Raw genomic sequence first — 18,992 nt, 5'->3', positions numbered from 1 at the left:
AGGACCTGGGCCCTTCTACAAATGACATGACAGACTTTGAAAATCCCCCCCTAATTCCTCACCCTCCCCGGGGAGCAGAAAAGGGATGGAATGGGGATTTTGGTGAGGTACAGTAGAGGGGGGGAAATTGAGGGAACTGGGATTGACATGTAAAATAAGCTTGTTTCAAAATTCAATAAAAATTACCATAAGAAGAAAACACTAAAAAAAAAAAAAATTAAAAGGTGTTAAATTTCAATAGAAATGTGCAAGAACTTGTGGATTCAAACGTCTAATGTCTTTCCATTTCTTTCATAAGGAATGTTAGAAAGCTTGGTAACCCAGTCACAAAAAGAGGAACACAGTATGTACTCACTCATATATGGATTTTAGACCTAGATCAAAGGACCAACAGCCTATAATTAACACCAACAGAGGTATTAGATTACAATGTGTATTCTAAGAGATTCATATAAAGTCCCTCACAGAACTGGTAATGGACAAGTCCCCCAGAGCTCAGAGGAAGTGGGGGAGGCAGCAAATGGAGAGAGAAGTAGGAGAAAACGAGGGGAGGAAAGGAAAACATGTGTGACCAGGAAGATTAAGCCTGGTTAGGAATAGAAGACAGGAAAGAGAAAGAGAGAGACAGAGACAGACAGAGAGAGAGACATCATAAAAGAGGGAGCCAATATTGGTTGAAAGATAAAATTGAACACAAAGAAAGGTCTAGAGAACTACAAGACTGCTCCCAACTAACAATTTGAGCTTCCGAGGAAAGGCTATCATAAATGCCCTTCCCGGAGAGTGAGATCAACAACTAACTTATCCATGGAGCCCTCAACTAATGCCTGTTGGAAACACCCATACATAAACACTGAGTCGAAGTAGAACCCAGATGCAGATGGAGAGGACAAGACCAGGCCGCAGAAACACATAGAGACAGCTTACCTGAACAAGGAGGAGCTAATGGCCACTAGACTGATAGCTGGGAAGCCAGCATGGGACTGACTCAGGCCACCCTGAATATGGGTCTCAGCCAGAAGGACTGAGCAGTCTAAGGGACCTCAGACAGTGGAGCCAGGATGTATCCCTGGAGCATAGAAGGACTTTGCGAACACATCCCCCATGGAGGGATAACTGCCTTAATCTAGAGACAGGAGAGAAGCCCTAGTCCCTACTTCACATCTTCACATTACCTGTCAGACCTACATGACCACTACTGGATGACATTCCCCTACATATGGAATTGGCGTGGGGGGATGGGAGGGGAGGGTGGTTAGAGTGCACGTGAGAAGGCAGAAAGGGTAAAAGGGAGGGAAGGAGGGAGGGAGGAAGGGAGGGAGTGAGGGAGGTTGGACGGGAAGGAGGGAGGTAGGGAGGGAGAGGGAACTGGGATCGACATGTAAAATAATAAATTAAATTTAAAAAATGCTTTGACTCCTAAATTTAAGTTCAAGGACAAGTTACTGGGGAAAAGGATTTCTATTTTTGTTTCCACAGAAAATGAAAAGCTGTGGATTCCTTCCATACTAATGTGGTTTGATCAAGCCAGACCACCTGAAACAGAGTACGAGGTGATCCTACATTCAAAACAGCTGGACAAAGCAGACTTACAGACTACAGCCAGGATTTCTGAAACAGTGTACCAGATGATCCAACATTCATAACACCCTGGGACAAGGCAGCCTTTCAGACCACTATAGTCAGGATGTCTTCATCTTCTTAGAATCCCCCATGACAGTGTCCCTTACCAGCTGGAAGTAGTTTGGAAAGAACAATGCCAAATATTGTCTATAAATGTTTGTTTTCATTTAAATGGACTTGGTCATATGAAATAAATAAATAAATAAATAAATAAATAAATAAGAAAGCTTCCAACTGTTTCTACAATGTACAGTCACAAGTCAGAGAAACAACAGGAGAGGGGAGACTAGATTTTCTGGGTTTTCTATATATTTTGATGTAGAGAAAACATAGCTCTGAAACTATGTTTTGGACAAAAAAATCCCTAATAAGATAACTAGTACAGCATAAAAAGAGATGGAACCTGTGTAGTAAACATTAATACACAGGTATTCATTATGATCCAGCAGATAATGAAAATAACGATACAAGCATTTATAAAGACTCACTAGAAAGTCACTGTTCACAATGGCAGTCAGTTAAATGGGTATGTGAGAATGAAAAAATACAGCCTAACTCTCCAATGACCCCAGGAAGCTAGAAGTTTAAACCTTAAATTTCAGACCCTGCCCTCAGCCAGTAAATAGGCAAAAGGTCACATTCTTTGGTGTACTCACAGGACCTGTGAGTACTTGAGCTTTGTCGCTCCATCAAGAAACCTGTGCAAATGCAAACCTCCAGGGCTATAGGAAACTGATTGGTCTATAAAGCGCGGGCTTGGATGGTTTAAATTGATTGGTCTGCATCATGTGGGCTCTGGATGCTGAGATGATTGGTTTAAGATGAGCGGACTTTGTTGTAATCCTACAAAAGCAATCTTACTTCTGCCCTCGTGGACCTTAGTCCTGTGCCCCTGCTTGGTGAATGACTGTGGACCGCAGTGCACTTGGAATATAAAAGACCTCATGCTTTTACATCAAGACCGCTTCTCGTGAGTGCTTTGGGGGAACCACATTTCCTGAGTCAGTGCATGAGGGTCCATGCTCCATGCTCTGCGGGTCTTTCAGATATAGCTAGAAAAAAAATCATCCCAAGTAAAATAACTCATACCCAGAAGCACACAGATGATCAGATCAGTGCCTTGATCAGCCATGATCAGAAAAGCTTCCAGCTGCCATAAATGGAAACAAACAGATAAAAGCCCACCCATACAATGTGCAAAGGGACCAACCTTGGAAAAGTCAGCCCTAATTGGGATAGTTCCATTGAGTTCTTCCCTGAAGGGCTCAAGGAACCCTGTGGAAGGGGCAGAAAGAAAATAAGAGCCAAAAAGATGGAGGACACCAGGGAGACAAGGCCCTCTAAACAGGCCAGGATCAATACATATATGAACTCACCAAGACCGTGGAAGAATGCACAGGATCTTCACAAGTCTCTGCCACATATAAATTCCATCACTGAGAGGGAAGCCCCATCCCTAAACCAGAAGCTATTTTCAATTGGCCACCACTTGCAATGAACTATTCATTCTCTACAACAGTGTCTTACTGGGGATACAAACTATTTTTAAGAGCAGGCCCCATGTTCAGTAGCAGATGACTATCACAAAATGAACTCAGTAACATCTTTGGAGGTTCTGTGTTTCATAATGTTTGGGGGGGTCTTTTTTTTTTAACCTTGAAGGTCTTTTGCATATGTATTGTAGCACCTACTTGGTGATTTTTTAAAATGGGATTCCTGTATGTACAAACTCCTCTGTGTACTTATGTATATTTTATGCTTTTTGTTCAATTCTTTTTCTTCTGTCTTTGTGTTTTTCTTGCCCTATTCTGTTTTTTTTTTTTTTTTTTTTTTTTTTTTTTTGTCTTTAGATGACTGTTCATTTTCTAAGGTGAGACAGAAAGTATGTGGATTCTGATAGTAGGGGGTCCATGAAAGGATAGCAAAGGAGCTGGGGAAGAGAAAAACAATATTTCAAGGAAAAAGAATTCAATTTCAATAACAAGAAAAAAAACTAAGCCATTTCAATTCCAGGGAAATGTGGACTGAATTTTAATTCAACCAGCAAGAAAATAAAATAAAACTCATGACATTTTTAATCATACAAGGTATATGGTTGAAAGTGTTTCTTTCTTGTTACATTCTCTTGTAAGAATTAGTTGTATGCATCTACTTACTTTTCATCCAACCAACACCTATTTAGTATTTACTTCAATAAATGTTATTCTATCATTAAGTATTCATCACTCAACATATTATCCCCAAATGGATCAACTCCTGTACATTAAATGCATGTGAATGTCAATAAAAAAAATAAAGTGTTTTCTAAGTATAATATATACTATTTAATAAGTACAACCTCTTTTGGACACTATCTGGTCAGAGTTCAGTATGTTCAAGGTTGTTAATGGGAATTTCCACTTCTAAGATCTAAGGCACTGATGAAAGAAGGAAATAATGTTACATTCCCCAACACAAATTGGTCTCCAACTCAAGGCAGTTCCTCTGTATCACCTTCCCAATTTCTGGGACACTATGTTTCAGCCACTATGTTCTGGTTGGCAACATTATCTCAGTGTCACTTTCAAAATATTCTGTAGTTTTAAAAGGAATTACTAAGGAATCATAATGATGTGTACACTTTCCTTATATTCCACAATATGATTTATAGAGATGACTTCATGTCACTATGAAGAAAATGTAAAAATAAAACTGTAACCAAGTGTATGCCCTTCCACTTTAGATGTAAATTATGAAGTATCTTGTGTATCTTAGTATGTGCAAATATGATATTTGATAATTCACTAATCTGTAAAATTCTCACTAAACAATTAAGTGAAAATTAAGTGTCTCCAACTAAATTTGTATTTTGACATAAACATCCATTTTAACAATAGCATTTCTAGGTACTGGAAATTCTCTGAAAATATGAATTACAAGGAAAATAAAGTCTATAATAAAAGCTTGAAAAATTGTGTTTTAAAAGGAACATTTATCTTTGCAACCATCTTCCATTGTAATCAGCCATGTTTGGAGACGAGAAAGCAAATGGCTTCATGGGTTCTCTACCTTCTTAAAACCTGGCCCTTTAATACAGTTCATCATGTTGTGGTGGCCTCTACATAAAATTATTTCACTGCTACTTCATAACTATAATTTTGCTGCTATTATAAATTGTAATATAAACACCTGATATGTGACCCTCTAAAGGATCATTACCCTTAGTTTGAAGACTTCTTGTTTGTGGTAGCTCAAGGAACTGTTAGACAATTCAAGTGAAAAATCCCAAGGAAAATCTGAATGGTCAGCTTCCTCTAAATTGCAGTGACTTAAGTCACTGGGATTACAGTTTTATAAGAACAGATAGTAACAGCCTACATCGAAACTATCTTCATATACATCATGTCTCCTTCAATGTCTGAGGGCCATTTGGCATTAATTCTTTCCTTTGATTCTAGAAAATCTGAAGACTGAACTTGTCATGCTAAATTCTGGTAATGTTTGTCTCTATGTTCTGAGATACTTCATTCTTCCTAAGCATGGTTTAAATTTATTCTTTATAAAATTTGATTAAAATGTTTATTAATAAAATGGGAGAATCAAGTATGTGGTGATATATTTTTTTATGAATTAATAAATCTTGTCTGGGGATCACAAAGCAAAGCTAGCCACAGCCATAAAAGCTGAGCAGTGGTGGCACACATCTTTAATCCCAGGATTCAGGAGACAGAGGCAGATAGATCTCTTTAAATTCAAGGCCACCCTGGGCTACAAAAGTCAATCTGACTAAAAGAGAAACAGAGCTCACATATTTAATTGTAGCACTAGAGAGCATATAATGAGCTCAGTACCATCTCAAGCAGCAAGTCTCTGATACTTGTTGTGGAGCAGAGCAGTCTAGGGATGCAATCTGAGGTTCGGTGGATAGCCACTTTGGTTTGAGCATTGGAAGAGGTTAGAGCTCTCTGATGGCTTGGCTGCTTTGCTTCTCTGATCTTCAGCTTGAACTCCAATGTATGTCTGGATTTATATTACTTATGCTACTAAAGTGGTAATGGTATTTTATTCTGAAAGACTATAATGTTCCTTGTGTTGGTTACTTTTTGTTGTTGTAATAAAACACTATGATCAAAGTAACCTGTAGAAGAAAGTCCTTATTTTGTCTTAAGAGTCCCAGAAGGAGCCTCTCTAATGTCAGGGAGGCATAGCAGCAAGCAGTGGTAGAAAGAAGATGAGACACCTACCTGAAACTATGCATAGGAACTAGAGAGAGCAAACTAGAAGTGGGATAATGCTATCAGATCTCAAGTTGTGAACTTCTTCTATCCAGCAAGGCTCTGCCTCCTAAAGGTTCCATAGCCTCTTAAAACAATGCCACCAACTCAGGATTGTGTTCAAATACCTTTGACTGTGTGTCTGTAGGGGAGGGGTATTTCTCATTCAACTTCCCCACACTCTGTAATAACCTCTTTGAGCCTCCTAGTTTTTAGACACTGAATGGTATTTTTCAAAACAAAAAAACAAAAACAAAAAGAATAGTGATGAAGTAGATTAAGAAATAACTATTTATAATTTACAATTCTTTAACTGCAGCAGGTTATACTAAGGGACACATCTTTCTTTGATCCTTGACTCTAGGCTGCCCTTATGATTTGTCCTGGACAATGAAACTACATGGAAGAAACTATAGTAAATCTGAAGTTAAGCCTACAGAGTCTGCTCTTCTCCTCTTCTTAATAGCCCTGCTTCCTCACCAAAAAAAAAAAAAAAAAAAAAAAAAAAACCTCACTCAGATTGCGCTCTAGAAGATGAGAAAAGGATGCCTTCGATGCCACCCAAAACAGAACCAAGGAAAACATTAAATATCCATTATTTCAAGAACATAGAAAATATTATCTGAATTCTGTCAGTGAAGATTTCTAAACAAGAGGCCAATTTTGTTTGTTTTTAAGGATATTGATCTTTGGAGTTTGATATATCAACAAACAACTGAATCAAAACCCAGACCAAATACTACCTTTAAAATGACATTAAATAAACCAGCTTATTTAGTTAACCTTAATTTTTGTCAAGACAATTTCAATGAAAATGTTAAAGTAAATTCCTGCTGATGATTACTTTAATGAGCTATACTCACAATAAGGATGTGATGGGTTATTTCTAATGACAGCACATGAATGTACACTGCTTACTATATGTGAAGTTGTGTACTGATTCATTTAGTATTCCATAAACCCTCTAATGTGCAATACCACATTAATAAATACTGTACCATTCTGCCTCTCAATAATAACTCTACCACTAGTTGAATAACAAAATACTATCCTCTCATTATATTATCTAAGTGGCTGATTACCCTATGTCTATGTTTGGACTATGCTAAAGTTTATCTTATTTACTCTTCACAGCAATGGATTATATTGCTGCTAATGGTGCCTTTCCTTTTAAAGGAAAATAAAAACATGGAAACAGAAAGGGAATGCTTCTTATATTAAATTAAATTTTAAAATTTAAAAATGGATAATTCATTAATATTTCCCTTAAATGAAGTACTCCAAAATCAAAAGTCATCAAAAAATATCAAATTCAACCACAAGCAAATTACAGGGCAAGCCCACAAGAATAGCTAATACAAAAAAACAAAACACAAAAACTAGAGATGTGCATGAAAGTGATGATATGGGAGTAAATTGGACTTACAAACATTGTTGGTGATTGTAATCGTTTTGGATAATAGGATGGCAATTTATAAACAATATGTTCTCATGCATCTGTTACTGGATTGGTCAATCCTGGCTCTATACCTGGGAGGATAGATCTAGAAGATAAGCTTCTGGCCATACTATTGTGGGATCACCCAGTTTAGGATGGCCTCTGGGCATAATTCTAAAGGATTGTCATGAGTAGAATAACTGAAGTGGGAAGATCCATCTTGGTTGAAGGCAGGACCAACTAATGGACTGGAATCCTACAGGAACTGAGCATCAGCCTCCGTTTCTGTCTGTTTCCTAAGTGTGGAGCAATGTGATCATATATCTTAAGCTTCGTTACCACACCTTCCCTGAGAGTGTGGAGGGTTTATATGCTTTTTTTGTTTGTTTGTTCTGTTTTTGTTTTTTTGAGACAGAGTTTCTCTGTATTGTCCTGGAACTCACTCTGTAGACCAGGCTAGCCTCAAACTCTCACCAGACTCTTCTTCCAAAGTGCTGGGATTAAAGGTGTTCCATCACAGCCTGTCTATGGACTATACTCTAAAATTGTGATTCAACAAAAACCCTCTAGCAGACCACATAGAAATGGAAAAATATATCTGCTATTTGGTACTTTTTCCAGAGAAATAAGTACATATTTTCACAGAAAGAGCTATTCTGGGTGTGTGTGTGTGTGTGTGAATATATATATATTAATATATATTAATATATATACATATATATTAATATATACATATACAATATATGTATATATATTTATATATATTAATCATTTCATGCTAGTCTCAAAATAGAAACATCTAAAATGCTCATCAACAACATAATAGAAAAATTAGATATAATATAATCATACATAGAATGCATAGCAACCAAAAAAAGATCAAAGTACCAATGCATAAACTACTACTTATGAATTCCAGAACATTGCTTAATCAAATAAAATTATGTGTTGTAAGGTCAGTCATCCTCACCTATGAAAAATTATAGAAAAAGTTAAAACATCATAAGAAAAGTAGATTACAAAGACATCTGTTCAACTATGTTCATAGCAGCACTATTTGTAATAGCAAGAACCTGGAAGCAACCTAGATGCCCCTCAATTGAAGAATGGTTAATGAAAATGTGGCACAATGGAATACTACTCTGTAGAAAAAAATAATGGTATCTTGAAATTCGCAGGCAAGTGGATGACACTTGAAGAAACCATCCTGAATTAGGTAACACAGTCACAAAAACAGGAACACAGTATGTACTCACTCATATATGGACTTTAGACCTAGATCAAATGATCACCAGCCTATAATTCACATCACCAAAGGAACTAGGATAAAAGGTGTATTCTAAGAGATTCATATAAAGTCCCTCACAGAACTGGGAAGGGACAAGTCCCCCAGAGCTCAGGTGAAGTGTGGGGGGGCAGTGAATGGAGAGAGAAGTAGGAAAAAATGAGGGGGAGGAAAGGAAAACATGTGCGACCAGGAAGATTAAGCCTGGTTAGGAATAGAAGATAGGAAAGAGAAAGAGAGAGACAGAGACAGAGAGAGATAACATAAAAGAGGGAGCCAATATTGGTTTGAAGATAAAATTGAACACAAAGAAAGGTCTAGAGAACTACAAGACTGCTCCCAACTAACAATCTCAGCTTCCGTGGAAAGGCTATCATAAATGCCCTTCCCAGAGAGTGAGATCAACAACTAACTTATCCATGGAGCCCTCAACTAATGCCTGTTGAAAACAGGATCAAACACCCATACATAAACACTGAGTCGAAGTAGAACCCAGATGCAGATGGAGAGGACAAGACCAGGCCGCAGAAACACATAGAGACAGCTTACCTGAACAAGGAGGAGCTAATGGCCACTAGACTGATAGCTAGGAAGCCAGCATGGGACTGACTCAGGCCCCCCTGAATATCGGTCTCAGCCAGAACGACTGAGCATTCTAAGAGACCTTAGACAGTGGAGCCAGGATGTATCCCTGGTGCACAAAAGGACTTTGCAAACATATCCCCCATGGAGGGATAACTGCCTTAATCTAGAGACAGGAAAGAAGCCCTAGTCCTACTTCACATGACCTGTCAGATCTACATGACCCCAACTGGATGGCATTCCCCTACATATGGAATTGGGTTAGGGGGATGGGAGGGGAGGGTGTTTAGAGTTCATGTGAGAGGGCAGAGAGGGTAAAAGGGAGGGAAGGAGGGAAGGAGGGCTGCAGGGGAGGGAGGGAGGCAGGAAGGGAGGGAGAGGGAACTGGGATCGACATGTAAAATAATAAATTAAATTAAAAAAATGTTTTGACTCCAAAATTTAAGTTCAAGGACAAGTTACTGGGGAAAAGGATTTCTATTTTTGTTTCCACAGAAAATGAAAAGATTTGGATTCCTTTCAGACTAATGTGGTTTGATCACGCCAGACCGCCTGAAACAGAGTACAAGGTGATCCTACATTCAAAACAGCTGGACAAAACAGCCCTACAGACTACAGCCAGGATATCTGAAACTTCTTTGAATCCTCCATGACAGCGCCCCTTACCAGCAGGAAGTAGTTTGGAAAGAACGATGCCCAAATTCCCAAATATTGTGTATAAATGTTTGTTTTCATTTAATTGGACTTTGTTATATAAAATTAAATAAAATAATAATAATAATAAAAAAGTAGGTTATGTGGTCAGTCAAGGGCAGCATTATTAAGGAATGCTAAAAAGCCTTTCTGAATACCATGAAGTCATGGCATGACTTTATTTGCAAGATGACCAGAATATACAAACTTTTTAAAAACAATCATCACATTTCGTGTGTGCTGTGTACTGCATGCTGTAGATTCTGGGCAGAGAAAGAAATGTAAGAAAATCATCCCTATTTAAACTAGGCAAGCAACTCTCAAGGGATTTTCTGGCATGTGATTAATACCATGCACAAAGATATCATGAGTGACAATGGTTGCTAAGATAATACAAAATGTGACAATAGTCCACGTTCTTGTTAATTTTACTATTGAACTAAATGAAAAGAAGAGTATGTGAGGAAAATAATTGACTGGAGAAATTTGTGGAGCAAATATCTGATGAATGCAGTAGACAGATTACAAATAACATATTTTATGAAGTGATAAACTAGGTATTAGTGGAGCACTGTGTTTTAAAATTTTGGTGAATCAATTTTTAATATCTTTCAGGAAATGTTATCAAAGTATTAAAACTCACAATAAAACAGTTATAAATAGAATCATTTAGTATACAGAAAATTTTTGGGCTGCCTAAATAATCATAAAGACTGCAGTGAATTAATTCTCCAATAATTTTACAGTAACTTTTTCTATGATGACATGTAAAAGAAATAAAAATATACTAAAACTTTACTGTTCTTTTAGTCTATTTGAAAATCATAAAGTAATAATTCAAAACCCATTTGAGCCCTGCAACATGCATTTTTTTCTTCAAATATTCAAATGAAATATCTATAGGAACTGAAAGACCCACAGAGCATGGATCTTCACACTCCCAAACAGGAAAGGCCGCACCCCCCTCAAATCACTCACGAGAAGTGGTCTTGATGTAAAAGCATGAGGTCTTTTACATTCCAAGTGCACTGGGGTCCACAGTCATAGGCCATGCAGGGGTTGAGGACCAAGGACCATGAGGGCAGAAGAAGATAGCTTTTATAGGATTACAACAAAGCCCTCTCATCTTAAACCAATCATCTCATAGCATCCAGAGCCCACACGGTGCAGACCAATCAATTTAAACCATCCAAGCCTGCGCTTTATAGACCAATCAGTTTTCTATAGCCCTGTGCTCTGGCTCCTGGATGGGATGAAAAAGCTCATTTCCTGTACTCACAGGCCCTGTTGTAAACAGCAAAGAATGTGACCTTTCGCCTATTTACTGGCTGAGGGCAGAGTCTGGAATATAAGGTTTAAACTTCTAGCTTCCTGGGGTCATTGGAGAGTTAGGCTGTATTTTTCCATCCTTACAGAAGCAACTTCAACTAGGCTTACCCTACTAGTGTAATCACATGTCAAAACATATTCATCATTTTAAAATGGTTGAATAATTTTAGAAATGTTTTGAATGGGGAAAAGGCTTCAAACACAGCCCAGGCACATTCATTTGAATGAGAACCTCTTGAAAGTCTTGGATTCATTTTCGGGGAAGTTAATCCTGTATTTAAATATATTTCCTGCCATCCCAAAAAGTCTAACATAGTTTTGTATGTTGGGAAGGTAAACATTATACCTACACCCAGTTTACAACACTAAAGAATGAAAGCAACCACATAGACAACAAATACATCTACTTACTCTACAGCGACTTCACATACATGCACAAAAACTACTATGTGAATTAGGACCAAGACTCAGGGACTCTGTGAGTGAAGAGTGCAATTCAATCCTTTGAAATCTGCATTTAGCATGATAGATTTCATTGATGACAGATGATTTGCATGTTAGCCATAAATCATAGAATCACATTCAATGAATGTATTGTGTTTTAAAACTTGGTAATTTCAACAATGATAAATTCAACAAAATTTGGTTATGTGATTTTTATGGTTAATGGAAACTAAACAGATTCTTGTAATCTGATTTGTATACTATTCCCAAAATTGCTTTGCTTTCTCTAGGCAGCAACCTGACACACACTGGTGGTACATGCATAAGAATTCATACTCAGGCTGGAGAAACACTCAGAAACTGCTGACCTGAACAAGGGGGAGCTCCTAGACTCCAGTCTGACACCTGGGAAACCAGCATAGGACCAACCCAGACTCCCTGAAGGTGGGTATTAGTTAGGAGGACTGGGAAGTATATGGGGCCCCTGGTAATGGATCAGTATTTATCCCTACTATATGAATGGACTTTAGGAGCCCATTCCACATAGAGGGATACTCCCTCAGCCTAGACACATGGGAGTAGGGCCTAGGCCTTGCTCCCAATGATATGACAGTCTTTGAAGACACCTCATGGAAGTGTGCTCCCTGGGGAGCCAAAAGAGGATGGGATGGGGGGGTTGGTGGGTGGAACTGAGGAGGACTGAAGGATGCAGGAACTGGGATTAACATGTAAAATAAGCTTGCTTCACATTTAAATTTTAAAAAAATGATCAAAACAAACAAACAAACAAAGAAAAAATAATTCACACTCCAGACAACCCTTCTTCAGTAGATTCCTGGCCAGGCAAGAAACACACAGTTTAATATAGCCTCCAAACAGTGTAGTCTGTTAATTTCTCACTCTTCTCTAATTTCCTAATAGGACAATAATCATTTCCATCATACAGAGTTTTCCCATTCTTTTGAAGGCAACATTCATTTGTTCTGCACATCTCAGGAAGTCTTATCCTATCCAATGATCCAGTCTACAGTCTTTGGGCATCAAAACAATCAATGACTGTTACGTGTAATTACAAGCATGACACTTAATCAATATGTATGTAATACATGAAAAGATAAAGATATTCTAAGATCAATTCCACACAATGGCATTCAGGTGATCATGTACTGTGATATTACTCCTCATTTTCTCAGAATTATTATTGTGGGGTTAGATACACCTGGCTTCCCCTTGGCTTCACCACAGCTAAATAAATGCCAGCAAAATGCTGGTGCTTGTCTCTTTGTGTTGTTGTTGTCTGTGGGACCATTGTTCTGTGCTGCTTCCCATTATTCATCATCAAAAACAATGGCTTGATTTTCTTCACATTTTTGATTTATTATTTCATAGGAAGGTACATCTTGTCCACGTTAGTCCAGTGTGTGAACTGGGGAAGTTTTTAATTCCCTGAAAGTACTTGGTCTACAGAGCAACATGCTTCAAGAGAACTTTTGATGTAAGAAAGCCAGAATGAAATGTCTTTAAACTCTGGAGATTATACTGTCAAGCTTCCAGATGAGATCCCTGGAGAAGGATCAGCAGTAAATACACTTTCCATCAAACCTAATGACCTGAGTTTGATCCCTCCTGAATCCCACATGGTTGAAGAAATGAGTCAGTTTCAGAACATCCATATATGTGGCTTGTGCTCTCCTGATCCCCTCTCACACAAAGAATAAATAATGAATTTATTTAATGAATTACATTTAAAAACATTTAAAGGTTTGAAATAAAGTGGTAGTTACTATTTCAACTACCCAAACCACCAAATACCAAATATGTAATAGGTCACCCTGGGAAAATAAAAAGATTATGCTTCAGCATTAAAATAAAAAGAAAAGAGGGCTAAGAGTAGGTCAGCAGCAGAGAGCTTGCTACCATGAACAAAGGCAGAGCTGGGTTTAATCCCAAATTTGGGGGAAAACAAAACGATAAAAGGTTGCTTTGTAAGGCAATAGTTTAGTAGGTATTTAGATAATACAAGCAAAAATATATCCATATTATGATTATGGTTAAAAATCAGAAAGTGGAAATTTGGAACAGGCATAATTCAGTTATAGTCTCCCAAGGCCTCCAGATAATTAGGCCCTGTCTTCATTGCATTATATTCCCTGGTATGCACAAAACAGGGAAGGCAAGAACTGGAAGCTGACAGAGGCTGCCTGCTTCTGATGAGGGCACTAAAGGACTGGATCATCATGTCGGTTCTACCCCTCTACCCCTATGTCATGCTCAATAAATGTTATTTACTCAATGTCATTTTTCTCTTTTCATTATAAATATTTGCTTATGGTCAAACACTGCTCCATTTGCCACGCCATGCCATCCTCATATGACAAGACTATCGATTTAGTCCTTACTGAGATGGGGTTTAACCACTGTCATTCATTATCCTCACTCCACAGGTTAGAGACCTAAGCATAGAAAAGTTTGATTACCTACACATACCTTTGCTCAGGAGAGAATCAGCTTACCAGTTACATATTAACTGCTTGCAGTCATCTGACACCTCAGGACACTCTTTAAGTGTTAGGTTCATGTGAAGGCACACTTGTTTCTGAGAGGCAATCCCATGGCTGAGGAGACCGCATGGTGGACAGAACCTCAGTTCATTCTGTCCACCTGTATTCTCCTTCACTGCTTTCCTCTTGCCTTCAAAGTTTTCTTCTGGAACAATAGGTCCTGCCTATAATCTGTCTTCCTTTAGTTTTATTCTAACCTACTCATGCTTATAATTAGAATTCCAATTGTAAGTGTGTGTGTGTGTATGCATGTGCACATAAGTATGAGTGGACGTGTGTGCATATACATGCTACTCCCTATCCCTGGTCAACTCCCTATCATTATAAAGTTTCTATGAAGCTGATGTTAGAGAAATCTTGTAATTAAATTGGCCTTACAAATTTTGTAGCTTTATTATAAAAAAACATTTTTATGGTTTTCATACAATATATAATACAAATGTTTTGCAAATCTTACAAGTGAATACTGTTTCTAAGTAAAACTATATTAGGTAAGAAGATACATTGGCTTCCTTTTGAGTTTATATTTAGGAAGTAGTTCTCAGGAGTCTGGGGCTACGATTCACCTAATGGGTAGGATAACAGTCTAAGACATTTTTTAGAACCTTCTGTCTTTAATATATCTATGCACCCTGAAGTACATTTAACATATGTATCAGTTGTTTCTCTACTATGCAATACTGAGTTGACGTTCAAGAAAACCTTGCTCTGCTTTTCGTTGTTTATGTGTATTTGATGTTTTCCAGCTCTCATCTACCAACAAAATGAATGAATTCTTTTCTTTCATTTTGTTTTTCAGATTCAGGCTTCTCTGCCATTGCTTCCACTTATCTGATAATGCACATATTAGTGATTTATTTTTTTTTTCTGGTTTAGATTTTGGCTGTCCCAATCCTTTCCAGTCCAAATAGAAACAGTTTAAATATCCCAGCTTGTTGCCGCCTTCTCCCGTCTCACTTAATCTGTTTTAAAGCAATTTCCTCCCCTCTTTAACTTCCATTCCAACCCATTCCACTTTTCATCTACACAAATCTACTCTAATTTATTTTCTAATTCTGCTGTCAATTTTCTCACCAAGCATGAGGAAACTTCCCCTGCTCCTGTCAAAATTGCCATCAGTGTCTGAAACCCTTCTCTCTCTCCCAGATCCTTTTAAAATTAACCTAAGCAAAATACGTCTTAATTTCCACTAATTATAAAATCAGTAAATTTCAATTGTGTTTCTTTTCTTGACATATGATCCGAGTACCAGTAGGTGGATGTAGTATTCGTTCACTAAGCCAGTTAACACAGCAATCAAAGAAAGGCAACTTCAAACTTTCAGTTTTCAAAGCTGCATTAGACATCCTGCATTGCTCTCTGACCTGGTTCCACTGTGGCAGCTCTGGCGTATACACTAATAGGATATTCTGACACTGTGAATCACACGAACCCAATGACATTTCTACTCCATTTAGTTCAGTTCAGCTGTCTTATACAGATGTAATTTTTATCTGAATCAATTTTTTAATGACTTGACAGACATTGAAAATAAATTCATATATTTACCCAACTAGAAACTTTATGGCTGAAGCTATGGTAATTTCTTTCTAGGTTTCACATTGTTTTCAACTAAGTACTGTAAACTTGACAGAAGGGAATAAGTATTTCATCTTTCTTATCAATAGAGAAAGTCATCTATAGATGACCTACAATCTCAAACTCGAAATTCATGATGTTTTTAAAAAGTGTGATGTGTGAGAAGAGAAATAAATAGCTAGTCATCTACATATGATATCGTTAAACTCTTTAAAAGAATTGAATTCTATTTGTAAAATGGTTGAGTTAAAAATGTCACCATAAATCATCAAGGATCTATATAATTCATCTAGAACAGATATTTAAATTAGGAAAAATTGTTTCCATTTCTTTTGCTCTCCTCTTTTCCTGTATGCCTTTGTCTCAATGTATAGTCATGGCTGCCCTTGATCTGAATGTGTGTGTAGTTCAGGCTAGCTTCAAACTTGCAGTGATCTTCCTGCATCTATTTCCTGGTCAGAGGGATAACTAACATACATCACCATTCCCAAACAGCACAAACTCTCTTGAGGCAAGTTTCCTGACACATATGAGTCCCTAAAAATACAAACATCTGTGATTCAACAATTCTGCTTCAGGAACTTATCCTCAAGAGACAGAGTGCTAATTAAATAAACTATGTACACTTGAAAATGAATTAATATTTGGCACTTAAAATAATGGGGAAAAACATTTCTTGACATGGGAGATACTAATGATCTTAAGGGTTCATATGGATATGCATGTTTAAGCAAAGAAAAACAGTCTGGTGAAGACTTATAAATAAAACAGAACTTTTTGTCTAATATATAGACTTCACTTGATTATTCCATTTATTATTTAATAATTTTATCTTTCGTTTGAGATAGAGACTTACTAGGTAGGTGGAATCTCCTACACTGAGACTTAAGAAATTCCTCTGTCTCAGCCTGTCATACTGTTCATTTAAAATAACATGTATCTTTGTTACTCATTTCTTTTCATAGCACTAAACTTACAACAAGTAAGAGATGAAGTCCAGAGCAGAAAGGGAGGGAAAGAACAAAGTGTGAGGACTGTTGCCTCCCCTCTTAGAATTTTAAATGCTTCTAGTTCAGAACTTTAATACAAGTCTCTGAGGAAATTATGGTATAACAGAACAGAATCATATGAAATTGCAATGACATTAAATAGATTTTGTAAAAGTAATTGATAATGGGTAAACAATTTTGATTAACAGCTCATTCTTCAAATTCATCACTACTAAAAATTTTGCAGATTAAGAATTGCATAACCATGAGATTTAAAGGATGTGTTTGTAATTCATCTTTCAATGCTCTGTGTCATCAGTATTTGTTTGCTATCAAGTCACTTTTTTTTTTCTTTACGAGAGTATTTTATTTTAAAAGGGTCACCTTAAACTGCAAGGATGTCTGTTAAACATCACAATTAAACAGGCCAAAGGAGAAGTCATGTTGTCACAATGTTCACTTACCACCCCCCTCAGATACCTCAAACCCACCCTTGCTGACCTTCTATAATCCCCTTTTTATCTTTTCTTTTTATTAAACAAGGGAAAGTAGACAGATGCATGTTGGTAAATGCTAACTGTCTGTATTCACATAGAGACACAGTGTAATCTCTGAGCCCAATGTACAGTGAAAGGAAAAAAGCTAGAATTCTATGCACTACTACAAAGGAACCTAGCATTCCCCCCGGCCCCCCAGCTTCCAGCATGGCCCAGGGAGCCAGAGGGCTCTTCTTTTTCCTTCACAGAGCAAATTGACAGTGTTGAATCCATAGTTTAAGACAAAGATAAAAAATGAATTTAAAACAGAACAGTGGAGATTCTTTTCTCATTGTATTTTGTTTAAGGTATTTCCCCTGAAATAAGTTGAGAACCATGGTGTTGAGAAGAGACCTCAAACAGGTGGCAACTGAGCACATGAGGCATTGGGGAAATGACTGTAACTTGCTCCCAGAGACTGGAGAAAATTAAAAATAATATAAAAATTAAAACATGAGGTTTAGAATCCATCAGTCTTCTGTGCTAGTCATTCTCACCTTCATCCTCCTCTCTTTCCTCCCCTTCATCATCATCTTTATCTTCTTCACCTTCATCTTCATCCCCTCCTTCATCAATATCTTCAAAGCCTTCCTCCTCCTCCTCATCATCTTCTGCCTTTCCTTCTTCATCATCCATATCAGGAACCAAATAGTACTTACTGCAAGGGGTTTGGCCAAATATCCTCTTTGACGATCTCTCCTAACTCATCCGCACCTGAATCAGAATGGTCAGTAAACCTGGTAAAGATGATCTCTGGCTCTTCGTGCTGCCTCTTCCTGCTGGCCTTATTCTGCATTTGACTTGAGCATTTTGTCAAATCCTTTCCAGATTCCCATTTGATTTCAGTGGACTTTGAAGATGGGACACTACTCTCATTCAGATGAAATTCTTTGGAGAGAACATTATTTTCAAAGTAAGGATTTTCATCAAAATAAAAATCTAAATTGCAACCTAATTTAATGTCTTCAAACTCTGTCACTTCAACTCTGATCAAGTAATGCAGAGCCTCTTCATCTTCCTCCCCAAGCAGTGCTGACAAATGCTGTTACCCCAAATTTTGGGATTTTAGCAATCAATTGTGACCTCTTCTGAAAAAAAATGGCTGGTGGAATTTTTATATTTTTGTTCTACTTTCAAAATTTCCTCACTGGCTTGTTCATTAAGTCTGTCTATTTCATTTTGTACTTCATCAATGTGTTCAATTGCTTCTTGCTGTTCTTTTTCTCCCTTCCGCGGGCAGAGAGAAGAAGACTTGTCCTCCAGCTTCACAGCAGGAACTGATTTGGATTTCTTGGACTGAGGCAGGAGCATAGATAGCCATTCCGGGGCCATGGCACAAGCTTGGCGCTTAGAGAAGGAAAAAGTCGCTAAAACTCTCGAGTCATTTCTACACTTCATTCCATATTATATCTTTCTTGAAAGCCTGATCCCTGTTCATTTTACAAGTTCAATCATTTACCATTTTTCTTTTTGAATGGTCATACCAGATAATCTTGCAAACATGAAAATATAAGCAATCAAATTATCCTGTTGATTGTCATAGAATGACAATCCTGAAGCATGAACACCTTTTATCAGGTGTCTGAACTGAACTGATTTGTTCAAAATATGTGACAACATAATAATTTACCTAGTCGAGAATATTATGTTTCTCTAAGATTAGTTTTCATTGCTCTTCTCC

The 18,992-nt window shown here is 37.4% G+C and overlaps 1 pseudogene; it reads right to left on the bottom strand.

The window, feature by feature from the left end:
- Nucleotides 1–17,794: 17,794 nt before the first annotated feature.
- On the bottom strand, nucleotides 17,795–18,643 carry LOC127214570 (protein SET-like; annotated as a pseudogene).
- Between the last annotated feature and the right edge of the window lie 349 nt (nucleotides 18,644–18,992).

The sequence above is a fragment of the Phodopus roborovskii genome, unplaced genomic scaffold (assembly GCF_943737965.1).
Source record: "Phodopus roborovskii unplaced genomic scaffold, PHOROB, whole genome shotgun sequence".
In the NCBI taxonomy this organism is placed as follows: domain Eukaryota; kingdom Metazoa; phylum Chordata; class Mammalia; order Rodentia; family Cricetidae; genus Phodopus; species Phodopus roborovskii.
This window is presented reverse-complemented; position numbering and strand designations above follow the sequence as displayed.